The sequence below is a fragment of the Haemaphysalis longicornis genome, unplaced genomic scaffold, assembly GCF_048455015.1.
Source record: "Haemaphysalis longicornis isolate Haplotype H1 unplaced genomic scaffold, Haemaphysalis longicornis Haplotype H1 scaffold_13, whole genome shotgun sequence".
NCBI lineage: Eukaryota > Metazoa > Arthropoda > Arachnida > Ixodida > Ixodidae > Haemaphysalis > Haemaphysalis longicornis.
In genome coordinates this window covers 64,522,764-64,535,416 of record NW_027526233.1, presented here as the reverse complement: position 1 = coordinate 64,535,416, position 12,653 = coordinate 64,522,764, and positions in this window count along the sequence as shown.

Sequence of the window (12,653 nt, the reverse complement as noted above, 5' to 3'; positions counted from 1 at the left end):
GCTAATGGAAAGGATTAAGGATAAGATAATGCCCACATTTCTGGCGCCCAACGTGGGGCAGCGTTTGATTGCTCATTTGCTGCCATACCGTAGCGAGCTTTGCTTGTGCAATCGGCTGGCCGCGCCAGGCACGCTAGTTGCGTGCAGTGTACGTTCCGGTGAGAGCCCGCATTCGGGCCGCCGGCCGGGCCGGCTCCTCGTTTTGTGGATGCCGGCGGAGCTCGAGAGCGCGAGGTTTTCCTTGCTTCGAGCATGAGAACATAGGGCTTTCGTGCTGTGTTCGATTTTGAGGTTGATTTTGACGCAACCCACGCTCGGGTGCTAAAGGAGATGCTTGAATTTGAGTAACCTCATTCCACAACTCGGAGTGTTCAAGCTACTGCTTGATTTCGTATCTATACGGGTTAATGCGACCGGTTCCCTCTGTGGGGATGCCATGTATCGTAGGTATTCACCCCGAAGAGCTAGCCACGGTTTTGGCGGAACGATTCCTTTTTCCGAGCAGTTTCTCGGCCGCCTTTGGTAGGCGGAGCGCCGTGACGTTGACTTGCTTTGCAACGGGCGCTGGGGACAGGGACCAGCTTGTATTGCTGGTGGTTCCGGAATTGAGTGTCTCGCTAGGCCGATTGGGGGCTCGTGGTGTAATACATCGCCACCGTTATTGAGTATCAACGGTTAAAGGCGGAAGTCCCGAATAGTCAGTTAGGCGCATCGGTGCGTTATTGTCTTGGCTCACCTTGGCCATACAGTCTGGTAGGCTCGAAGATCTTGTAAATGATCAGCCGCAGTGTCACTGGCAGGTGTGAAGTGGGACGTTTTAGTTAGTTAATTGGGTTTTCCATTGTTGGGAGACACCTGGCCGGTGATGACCTTAGTCGTATGCAGCCAGCATAGTGTGGAAATTGTGCACCTGGATTATTCCTAGAGCACGTCGAAATACCGCGCCCGGCTTATCCGTGGCGTGGCCCGAGCACCTTCGGTATGTCCGACTGTTTTGGGCGGACACATTGTACCGTTTCTGCCGATATCACCTTTGTGGAGTCGCCTGGTCGGATGACGGTTATAGCCGATTGATGACCCCGCACGCGCACACCAGCCTGTCAACAATACTCCCGAGGCGATTCCTGGTGAGCCAGTTGACCCTTTCTCCAGCCCGCTATGTAAGTGAGAGAACGCATGGTTCTTATTGTGAATTCTTTGCTGTGTATTGTTAGTGTTTGCGCTGTGTGTACATGCTTGCAGCTTTCCATGGTAGTGCTCGTATGGTTGTGATAAGAATTGTGCATTTCTTTGTCTAGTCCCAAGCAACCTGTATAGAGAAGTGTAAAAGAGACTTAGTTTTTGACAGTGTTGAGGAGACGAAAAAAAAAAAAAAACAGAAGCGCAATGGCTTTCGCCTCCGCCGTGGAGGGGGGAACTCCGGGCTGTCCCCTCCTTCGGTTCTTGGAAATTCGGAGGGTGGTTTAGTTTGTATTTTGTTTTGGGCCCCTCCGCGGCAGAGAGAGGCGGGTTAGAGCAGTAACGTTGGGTTAGAGAGGGTGATGGCCCGCTTGCTTGGGCATCTGTACTCCGTTTTCCCTCGGCTCCTGGTTTTTTTGTCGCCGCCGACGAGGGAGGGGAGATCTGGAGCGGCGTTTTGCAGGGGTTGGCGGTAGCTTTCGTTGTCTCATCTGTTTTCTGTGTGTGTTCATTTTGTGTGTGGAGTGAGTGAGTTACTGCCCATCGGTTCGTTCTCCGCGTCTTTTCGGCCGTTAGGACGATTTTCGCAGGCCTGACGCGCGGGGGACTGCGTATGCTGTTGTTTTGTTGCGTGTTCTCGGCCCAAGCTGTGGGGTGTGTACGCGCGCGCGCGCTTTCTTCAGCGTCTGCTGTGAGCGAACTTTCGTCGGAGGCCTCGTCCGTTCGCCGCGGCTAGTCTTGTGCTTCTTCCGCCTTGATGAATGTGACGTGTGTGCGCGTCGGCAGAGGGGGGACCAGTGTGCTTCCGGTGGTTGTTTCCGCCCCCGCGTTCCATCCTCGCGTGCAACACCGCAGACTGGCGTGTGTGAGTGCGTGCGTGTGTGTGCCAGCTTCATTCGGCCGAACAGTACACCCCGCTGGTGGTGCGTGTCTGTGGAGAGCGCGCCATGTTTTGTGGTGTGTGCCGGCATCGCGGCCTCTTCGGCTGGCTCGCTGCGGCCGGGGACGCCGACGGCCGAGCGCAGAGGTGCCCTTCGTCTACAGGAACGTGGGCGCCTTGAATGGCCGAGCTGACCTTGGGCTGCCTTCGACTCAGCCTAACCCCCCTCCTTCCTTGCGTGGGGCTGAAGCTCGGGCCGCTCCTTCTCTGGCTGTTGCCCCGTTCATCGGCGCCGATTCCGACTCCTGGCTTCCAGCCGGTGCACGTGCTGAGGTGCCTTCCGGGTGGGTCGTCGGCTCACGCGCGGCTTCCACCCCCTCCACCCCTCTGCGGAGCGACACGGCTCGACGCAACGGTGGAATCGCTCCTCCGCGTACGCCCATTATCTGCGCGCCTCGAGAACTCTGCGTTGACAGACTCGATGCTGAGTGTGGCTCCCCGATGTGACGACAACGAACGCTGACAGCGGGAAGATCTTTTCGCCCCTTTGTGCCCCGTACTACCGAACAATGCGTAGCCCCGTGATTACCACTGCAACCCTTTGCGGACTTAGTGCAATATTTCCACCTCTGTGTATCTTTCTACACCTGTGTATCTAGTGTAATGTAATGTAGTGTGCGTAATGTAATTAAGTGTTCTTAGTGCGTTATAATTAACCGTAGGTTGTGTAATATAAGTAACAGCTGTGTTCGTGTAGTATAGTGTACGTAGTGCAACCTTAGTTGACCTCCTCTGTATAGCGTAACATTAGTTCCCTCCCTCACCAAGTGAGTAGAGTATTGTTTATAGTGTACATTCTTGTTTCACACCTTGTTCATAGTGTGTATGTATATCTTAAGTATGTGTAGCGTGCGTTGTGAATGCAGTGTTTGTTTAAGGGCTGGAGTAGAGGCTGGTGGGCACTAGCTTTGTTTTACTTACCTTAAGATTGTTCTTTTTGGATGGGTACCTGATGGCCGGCTTTCCGACCGTCAGGGGGGCATTTAAGGAGAGGGGGATGTGGGGGCCAAGCCCCTCATATCGGGGCGAGGAGGCGCTAGCGACGTCCTCCTCCTTGGTGGGGGCGAGGGCGATCCTCGCGCGCTTCCCTCCTCTCCCTACGAGGCGACGGGGGATGCGCGCAGGAGACTCCCCGGGGAGACCGCCCTTGGGACGAGCAGCGATCGCACGGTACGTAAATGCCCTTCGGCCACTTTTGGCTGTTTCTTGCATTGGCCGTTGTTTCCCACTTACGTGGGTCACGGCACCCACCGTGTCGATTAGCGCATGCCTCGATTTGCGTCAGTGCGTTTATCTAGGATGCCCGGCGAGTCTCCGCGGGCATATTCCACTCATTGGTGGGTTGCCCCCGCGTCCGCGATGTGACGGCTTGCGCCGTCTAAGGTCAGCGGACGAGCGCCGATGCCGCCCAGTCGTGTCCAGTGGCGTGGCTTGAAATGTGTTGCGGCCACAGAGAGCCCCCTTCCCCTACGTCAGCGAGCGTTGCGGCCGGCCAACGCCGGCGGACGCTAACTGCTGCCCGACTACGGGCTGGGCACCCGCTGACGGCTGTATATGCCCCAGGGGCTAGGTGCGTAGTGCAGTGTTTGTATCGTGGTTGTCCGCGTAATAAACCCCTGTACTATGAAAGATCTCGCTTCCCGGTGAAGTGATTGAAAACGTACACTCGCGGCGAGAGTCGTGGCTCGCTCTCGAACCCGTTGTGGGCATAGTCTCTCGGCAGGGCAGTTCGGTGCTGCGCGAGAGCAGTGAGAATAACGACGGCGCGTTATTGTATTATGTTCTATTCTGTTCCTTAATGCTAATGGAAAGGATTAAGGATAAGATAATGCCCACACCACGTGACCGTCGGAGGGATATAACAGAGCAGAGCCGCCGTAGCACTGTCGAATCCGCATCGACGGCAGTTTCTGCGAATGCCCCCACGTACTGATCTCGTGAGGCGCTTAATTAAAAAGCGACCGTGGATGTGACGCAGACGCTGCGAGTACACATGCTACCGCGGCTAAAGAACGACGCGCGACGCTCGAGACGGTGGGTGGCAAGACGCGCGCTGGGAGCAGCCGGCTGGTCTGCCTGCAGGTCCACCTACAGATGTGTTCAGCTTAGCACTGCGGCGGATATTCGAGTGCCGCTCTCGTAAGCGGTGCAGATGACAATTTTTAATGCAACCCGCCATCGCATCATTAACTCCTTTCTCATGTAAGCCACCATGGTCGGGACTTGGGGACAATTTCGTGCAGCGGTAACAAGCTATCACTCGTGCTACCTGCGCCGGCCTGGGCCACTTCGCGGCCGTGGCCGCCGCCTGCACAGCGACCGTGCGGCTAGCTCAGTGGGCTTTTCGTGCCTCCTGCGCGTTTTCGCATCCAATGGTAATAAACAGTAATAGAAACAGAGTGCCTGGAATCGCTGTAGAACTTTGGTCGCGGCCAGCTGCCCCTGACGAAATCACGGCGCCTCCGCCGCCAACGATCGGGACGTTCGTTCTCGAGAGCAGAAGCTCCGCCCTCCGGCCCTCCGATTGGAGCGGCGAGCCGGGCGAGCCGGCGAAAAACGCCGGCAGTACGGAAGCGGCAAACACAAACTCGTGACATTGTTTATTTACACAATATCCTCGGGTTGTCGATTGCGCGTGGTCCTCTGCTGGCTGCTCGGTTGCGTTTCGCACACTTTAAAATTGATTTTAAATATGTTCTAGGCTGTATTCGCCGCTGATATTTTGCAGATGATGTATATGTGTTCCCACCAATCTATCTCCGAAGTTATCTCGCCTTCAAAATTTTCTGTCAGTGCCCCTTTAAGTTAGGTTTGTGAATACGGGGTGTTAGGGTTGTTCGTTTTCGGTTTTTATATTTTAACACGAATGTGTTTTCCCGAGATACCCCAAGATTTCACTGACGTCATATCCGTCCCGGAAGTGACGCCAGTGCACCTTTGCCGAAGTGACCCGCCAGCAGTACGTCACTCGCCAAGCACACCCACAAGACAGCCGCGGAACCGCCAATCACGCTCACCCGCAGATTTCTCTGCACATTTCACTTTTGTGTTTTAGCGATTCTTATGACAGAGCAATCAACTGCAGCTTTTTTTTCTCGAAATGAACCAGATCCAGAAACCGAAACTAAGTCGGACAAAACTGCAGGGACAAGCAAAACTCGGGAACTTTCCCCTAAAAAAAGAGGTCGCCAGAAAGTAGTTGAGATTATGCTCCAAAAACGTGTACGCAGATCGTAGTTCGTGTCGAAAATGGGCCAGATTCTGCTGTTTCACGGATCAAAATGAGCCAAATCCATTTGCCCAATAACGGCTTGCTTTTGGCTCGACTGGGGAGACTGTTTCGTTGGTCTTATCGGAAGGTTTTCTTTTTTTGCCTTTAGGAGCTGAATGATGATTTCAGCCGGCAATTAGTAGATCGGCGAAAGATCAGTCCCCATATGTCAACGACGAAGTGAGCGGAAGAAAGGAACGAAATGAAACTGAGAGATGTCATACAATGATTTCCTTTCGTCTCACCCGTCCTTACGAAATACCTATGGTTATATTTATTTTTTACTCCCTTTTAGTGCTTAACTCAATAGCCGCCGCTTAGAAGCCGTGGCAAATATCCCCCTACCCTCCCTCTGATAGTACGGACCACTTTATTAAGATGAAGAAGAAGACATGAGCAGCCTTCTTGTAAAGCGTTTTGGAAATTTATGGCAAAGCAATGGAGACCTTGCTTACTTCGTGAGTGTCTTCAGGCGTTCCCAAGAAAATTATCCCAGGGGAAGAATTCGAATGAAGCTGCTAATGGTGCGAACAGGACTCACCTTGTCTTCATCTATAGTTCTACTGTTCTTGAAGCCCTGCTGGATATTTTAAATGCCTTTTCCACCAAAATTCAATCATACCCTGTTTGGAAGTGAATTTAAATGTAATTTTCATAAGAATGTAGCCTCAACTCGTTTGTTTCAATGCAATATGAGCCAAATTCAAACTTTTCATCCCAATGCTGCTCAAATTCCCGGCATAACTTTTAATTACTTGTGGCCATAAACTTCTCCTAGCTGACAGGTAAAACATACATGTAATAGCTTTGGCGGTGTCACATTTAGGTCCGGTTGCAAGCTTCCGCTTGTTTCTCAAATTCGTGTTAGGTGGATCTGGATCATTTCGAAAAAAGCCCCAATTGCCAGTGTAAAAAACACTGCGCTAAAACGCACCGCCTTCCGGGCAAGATGGAAAGTGTACGGCGCTGCATATTTGGGTCGGCGTCCGACGATCGCTAGGATCCAGTACAGTCGGCGCGTCGGCCCCAATTGATAATCGATCGCCGCTTCCAGCCTTGTGCCCCGATGATCATAATCATAGCTTCCAACCTTCCACCCTACACGCACCTGCGTTGACCGACAGAACGCGTGTCCCTGCTTCCCGACTGAAGTGGTTGCTGTAAATACATCGTCAGATGCTTTGAAGAGTAACCACTTTCAGTGTTGCAGTTGTCTGGCTAACTCATGCATAGCGAAATTTTCTATCACCGTATGCATCTTAGGCTTCACTGTTGATGTTACCGCGGGTTTAGTGAAGAAGTTGAGCGCAGCAAGCCGCGTCCGAGAACGAACATCAGGAGGCTGGTACTGTGTACAAAATATTTTTTACAAAAGACGGTTACGCTATCAGCTGAACAAGTGTGAGGGGTGAACATCACTTGAGAGTCTAATTTAACAGGCAAGTGACAAAGGATAGGGGCGGTCATCCCACTTCTCTCTCTCTCTGAGGACTCAAAACTCCGCCGCTCGGACTTCAGTTACTTAACAATGTTTGCTCTCTCTCTCTCTCTCATCTTGACGAGAGGAATCTTCACTCCTCGCCTGCAGTGTGGACAATGAAGCACGAGGAAACGCTACCTGCATTGCTCCAACAACCAACAAAAAAGCTTTCACATGCATGCTCACACGAACGCACATCCTGCTTTAGATTGAACCACCCCAGCGTAGACCAGACAGTGCCCGCCTAAAGTGCCTGACTGCGTGGAAAACGAGTAAGAGTAGAACAGTTTTAAAGAGGATAATTTTGGTCTGTCTGTATGTCTGTCTGTCCGTCTGTAACTCGATTCAGCCACCCGGCCAAAGTAAAATTGATATTGCGCAATAGTCTTATATACTCACAGCCAAATGTAAACGTCTAAGCCCGGCTTATATGTTCATACCTGTCAACTTTGTTGAACAAGAACAAGGCATTACGCAAATATAAGACAGGAAATTAGTACACAAGGGATATTTACAGTGTTGCTTTATTAAAAAAATCATGGATGCTTTTTCGATAACAAATGATATTCTACATCTACTGCAGAAACCACCGTCTCCTGGCGGCATATGAAAAATCACGCGGCAACAGCAACGAAAGGTTTCACTAGCTAGGTTCCACGTTCTGCTTGGAACGCACGTGGAGCACGGCCACGCGGTTCTATAAACATTGTAGTCGGCCGCCTCTATTCACGCGCGTCTCCGCCGTACTGCAGCGCTGGCATCGAGCTAGGAACCCCGCCTGTAGCAGTGGAACGCGGTAAATTCAAATCGCCTTGCGCAAACCTTTAGTGTGCTTACCTTGGGATTAGCGCGACGGTACAGGAACAGCATGAGAGGTGAGCGGGAAAGCAAAGGGGGGCATTTACTTGGCATATGTCTACAAAGACAATCGTCTTTTGACGACATTTGCAACAAAAGGAGCAGGTACGCGGCCATTTTTTTTTTCATTTAGTCTGAGCATTCATCTGGTTCCCTTAGGTTTGGGCCCCATTAACTGCTGCAGTGCATCTTGCCTGCGCGATGAGTCCGCGCTGGTCGTCCGCGACTGGGCTGGAAAGAGCGGTTTGCCGCCCTTAGGTGTGGCGGGATTGTGTAGCGTGAATGGCAAACCTGGCCGCCTTGACGCACCCCACGTGACCGCTCCAACTGACGTCATCTCCGGTGTGTTTATTATGCTGTAATTTATATCAACGCTGTATGTTGAAATAAGGCCAGCGTTCAAATAGACTTCCCGCAAGAATTTCCTTACAGTCCATCAGTGGCTTTGTAAAGTTGTCGCCACAGTTGTTATGGCAGCTGTATAAACGATTGGCGGCGCTCTATTGTTACACAGTGGGTCCTAGACAGGCGCGCTTGGTCAACGTCGCCAGAAATATGTTTCTACGAATTAAACGCATGACAACACTTTTTCTAAAGCTTTGACATACTTAATACTTTTATAAAATTAAGTAAGGTGTATAACTTAGCTGGGGAAACAGCGCGATCTTTGGGAGCGTTTATCGGTTCTCTTGAAACGCTTTAATCAAGCTGTTAAAGTGTTCGGAAACCGACTGCGTACTGCCTGTCACTGGAACGAATAGCCGATTTTTCGTGGCTAGTCAGCCTGCCAAATGACACCTGGTAGTTCACTGCATACACGCGTAATCCGCCATGCATTGTCAGAAGCGGCTGTTGCGGAGCTCTGCGTCCAGCAGTTCGGCCGATATGAATGCATCGGGGTCGTCTAGGAAGTCCGAACGAAACGCACCAGCTAAGGCTTGTAGGAACCAGTGCCTCGGCACCATTCACATTTCGGCTTCACCGTTCAAACCACGCGGGTTAATAATTCGGTAATTTTGCCATTAACCCCGATAAACTAATCTGTTCCTTCCACCAGCCGAAAGGAGCTGAATAGGCACGCCTCCATAAAAAGTGCTATTCAATGTTCTCACATGCTAGACATACAGGCGCAAAGATGTATTTTTTACAAATACCTCAGTATCTCTTTAGGAGTTCTTAAAAGCGCTTTTTGTGAATACGCCGCACATATGGTGTGCTAATGGGTCCCCTAAGCACGTCTGGTGGCTGTACCCGATTGTACCGATTTCCTACACGCCTTTGTCGGGCTCTTAATCCTTCCTTTTCAACATGTATTTTTCCTTTATGGCAAGTAGAGGGAAGCTCAGAAAAAGCGAGAGTGAAAATTTGAATTCATGTAATAAACGTTTTGTGCTGTTCCCCTAGAATCCACTACAGGACGACAATGACAGGCAGTGAGCGCCTGATCATGTAGAGCATGCTGTGAATAAGCTCGTTACTCTCAAAAACTAACCAACAATGTTTTGTCTTTTGCATTACATATTGCGCCCACATAGAACTGACAGATGTGAAAAGTTTGTGCAGTATCTTGGCCATCACTACTAGGCCATCGGCATCCTTGTGCTTGGAGGTCAAACTGTTGCATGGCTGCCATACCACCTTCTGGATGGTGTGACGACAAACCTCTTCAGCACTTTTTCCTTGTAAGGCTGAAACCCTTAGGACAGTAGGCAAAACAAACGTAAAAGAAAATCAATGTTCAGACACGAAGCTTGGTGAGGTACCGGCGTGGCCTTTGAAGGATTAACCAGGATTTTCGCCAGTCAGTCAAAAACAAAACACGCGTAACCACGCATATCCCTTCACACAGCCAGATCATTCTCAGGAACTTAGCTGTTACCAAAATCCATTAAGCTGAGAATAATTTGCTTGATATCATTGATTTCAATATGTTGGACGTTCAAATTCGGACTTTTATACCCCTAAGTGGCATAGAACAGGTGTGCTGTGATGATAGTCCACGAATAATGGGAATGAATTTCACGTATGCTAAACTCGGACAAGGATGGAAAGAAAGACGTGCACCGTTACTTTTGAACACATTTATTTCACATTTTTCTGGATGCGATGAAAAACTAGGAAGAAGAAACAAACGCAACTGAAAGAAAAGTACAAACGAGTTTTCATGTTTCATCACTGTTATCCACCATGACACGCTATACTTCGACTCCCTGTCCGTGCCGTCTAAGCCTTTAATTTCATGCAGGGGCTTCTGGACCACCAATTAACTTGTTCAACGATTGCCAAAGCTCATTGGCAACCTGGGCGGTAGTATGTAGATGTGGTGCCCAGTTCTGGAGGAAAATCGGCTTTATCGACCCCACAACAAAAGTCATGGCCCTATGGAAGATCAGTGCAGCAGGTAGATCCACAGTCGGTGCTCAAGGCCGGCCCGAGTTGCCGATAACGGCGGCCTTCTTTATTGCAGAAATGCTGCCAAAATAGGGAAGAACAGGATTCCCGCCTGTCGCCACCAGAACGTAGCTTGCAGCTAGCGGGGAGCATTCTTGCAGGAAAGTAGAGGAATATTAAGAGGATTGGCGCTGCGGAGATAGCTCCATCGATGCTCCTTCTCAGAAGCTCCAATTACTGTAGGATCTAGCTACTGATTGCGTGCCTGTTTTCAGTTAACAGATTGAAGAATTGCTAGGGTGGCTTTGACTACATGCATAGAAGTCTTCTGCAGGATATAATCGATGGGTCTAATGCTTTACTTGAGTGCAGGTCCACGGCCACTCAATTTGCCCATATTTGGCGTGGCCTGTCGATTCGTCTTATAAACAAAAAACACACGTGAAAGGGGAAGTTGACTGACTTGCCATGGGGGGAAGTAGGGGCGCTGCCTATCAGGGAAAAAGTGCCTTGCACATGCTTGCACTGCTTTGTGCGGAGGTGGTATCCTTCCTCCTCCGTGACACCGTGAGTTCGATTTTCTTTGGTACTGGTGTTAGGTTTACCCTCCTGGGAATGAATTACACGTGTTGCGTACCGCTTTGCCTGTGGTATTCCTCACAAAAGCAGGAACTGTTCTACCATGAGCTGCCGTCAGAAGAAAACCTTAACAATGTCTGCCTCCAAACATTCTCCCTCCACGAAAGTGACACGGGCAGCTAGCGGCCGCCAAGTTCCAGGACCATCGCGTGTTCACTTCACTGAAGATAATTACAAGGTAGAAAGGGAACGCAAGTTGCTTCTTGCAGCAGCCGTGCCGACTAAGTTAATGTCCTGCCCAACCGACGTTTTGCCCTCTCGTGCCAAAGAGCGGGTAACTGTTTTGCGCCCCATGTGATCTGTTCATGCTCATGCAAGAAAGAATTTCAGCGGAACTAGCGTTAGTGGCAGATGGGAAACACGCAAATGTCTTCGTCAGAAAACCGCGACATTGAATGCGCAACCAGTGGATACCAGACGCAAGGGTACATAGCTTTAGGCGAGTCTGCAGATGATCAGAAGCACTTGGAAAGTGGATGAAAACTGCTTCAGAGATGAGAAGTAATGCACACCATCTTGAAGTGATGTGCAGAGAGAGTGCTCGAACAAGCTTCGGCAAACCTGCGATGAATTCAGAGTTCAGCAATATGGGGACAAATGAGCTGTGCAAGCTCTAAAGGCCCTTTCGAAAGCCATGCAAGATGGATATGAAAGTGAAATTTGTCATGGAACAGATTATTGACTTTGATGAGGCATGTCAACTTGACAGGAGCCCGCAGTGCGGGATTGTGTTGTGGAGGGCGACCTCTAGTGAAGGTTGCGATCATGTACATTGAAGGAAACTGCTGAGGCCGCCGTATCGAAACACGGGCGCTACAAAAGTTTGCCAGCTCTTCTGCAGGGGAGGCTGGCATAACAAGCCTAATAAAAGAACGGCTCCAAGTGGAGAGATAACGCTTCAGGTCAGGAAAAGAGCCATACTGCAGCCTATATAATGACGAAATGAAAAGCCACGCCAGAATGAAACAACAATTAGTCTGATACGTGCGGCGTGAGAGGTGAGCGCGACAGCACCAAAAACACGATGCAGCACCGGTGTAGTCTTTAATAATCGCTTTCGTAATCGCTGAAGAAAGCAGCCAAGTAGCTAGGAGACATAAGGGCAAGATGAATATTTTTGTTAACCCTGAAAGTAATTTAATAATGACATACTGCATCACGAAATTCCCGGCAGAGCTTGCACTCGAAAATCTGCACGATTTCACGCCAGGGCATTCATTTTAGAAAGCGCTTCTCACCCTGCAGTTTAGGCTCAGGAAGGCTCACCTGCTTCCGTAGCCTTTATGTAAAAGTAGAGGTCAGAGGTGGTTTTGGGGAGGGATTACGCGAAAAGTGTCAACTCTGCATTGATTTCTTGTTTATGAGATTTTTCGACGTATGCCTGACTGCTGCTTTTTGTTCGGCACGGCCCCTTTACACTCCCCTGCTCCTCAGCCAGCACTCACGCGAGATGGACAAGAGAGATAAGAAAAACAAGGTAACAAAAACGGTACGCCCGTTTACAAGTTAGACTATAAACTTTCAAGCGCATCCAAAGGAGTCGCATCACAACATAATTCCCCGGAGACGCTCTATTTGTTTTGTTTAATTTATCCTGGTTAAAAAAAACTGTTTTTTATATGCCAAGCATCTCGTGCTCCTCGGCTCCGTCATCCGTCGTCCGGCGTCCGTCCATCCACCGGCCCAGGAAGACACCAGCAACACTGTCGCTTCAGGAGCCCTTTAAAGGAGCCATGAAGACAAAATACAAGTTGGGTTTATTAGAAAGACTGCTTAGTCCCGATAACAATGATACCAATATCATCGCAATCTTTGGACAAAAAACGGAGATATTAAAGAAAACGTGTGAAGCCGTCACGACCCCCTAGCCAATTTCCCGCAACTTTTCTATGACG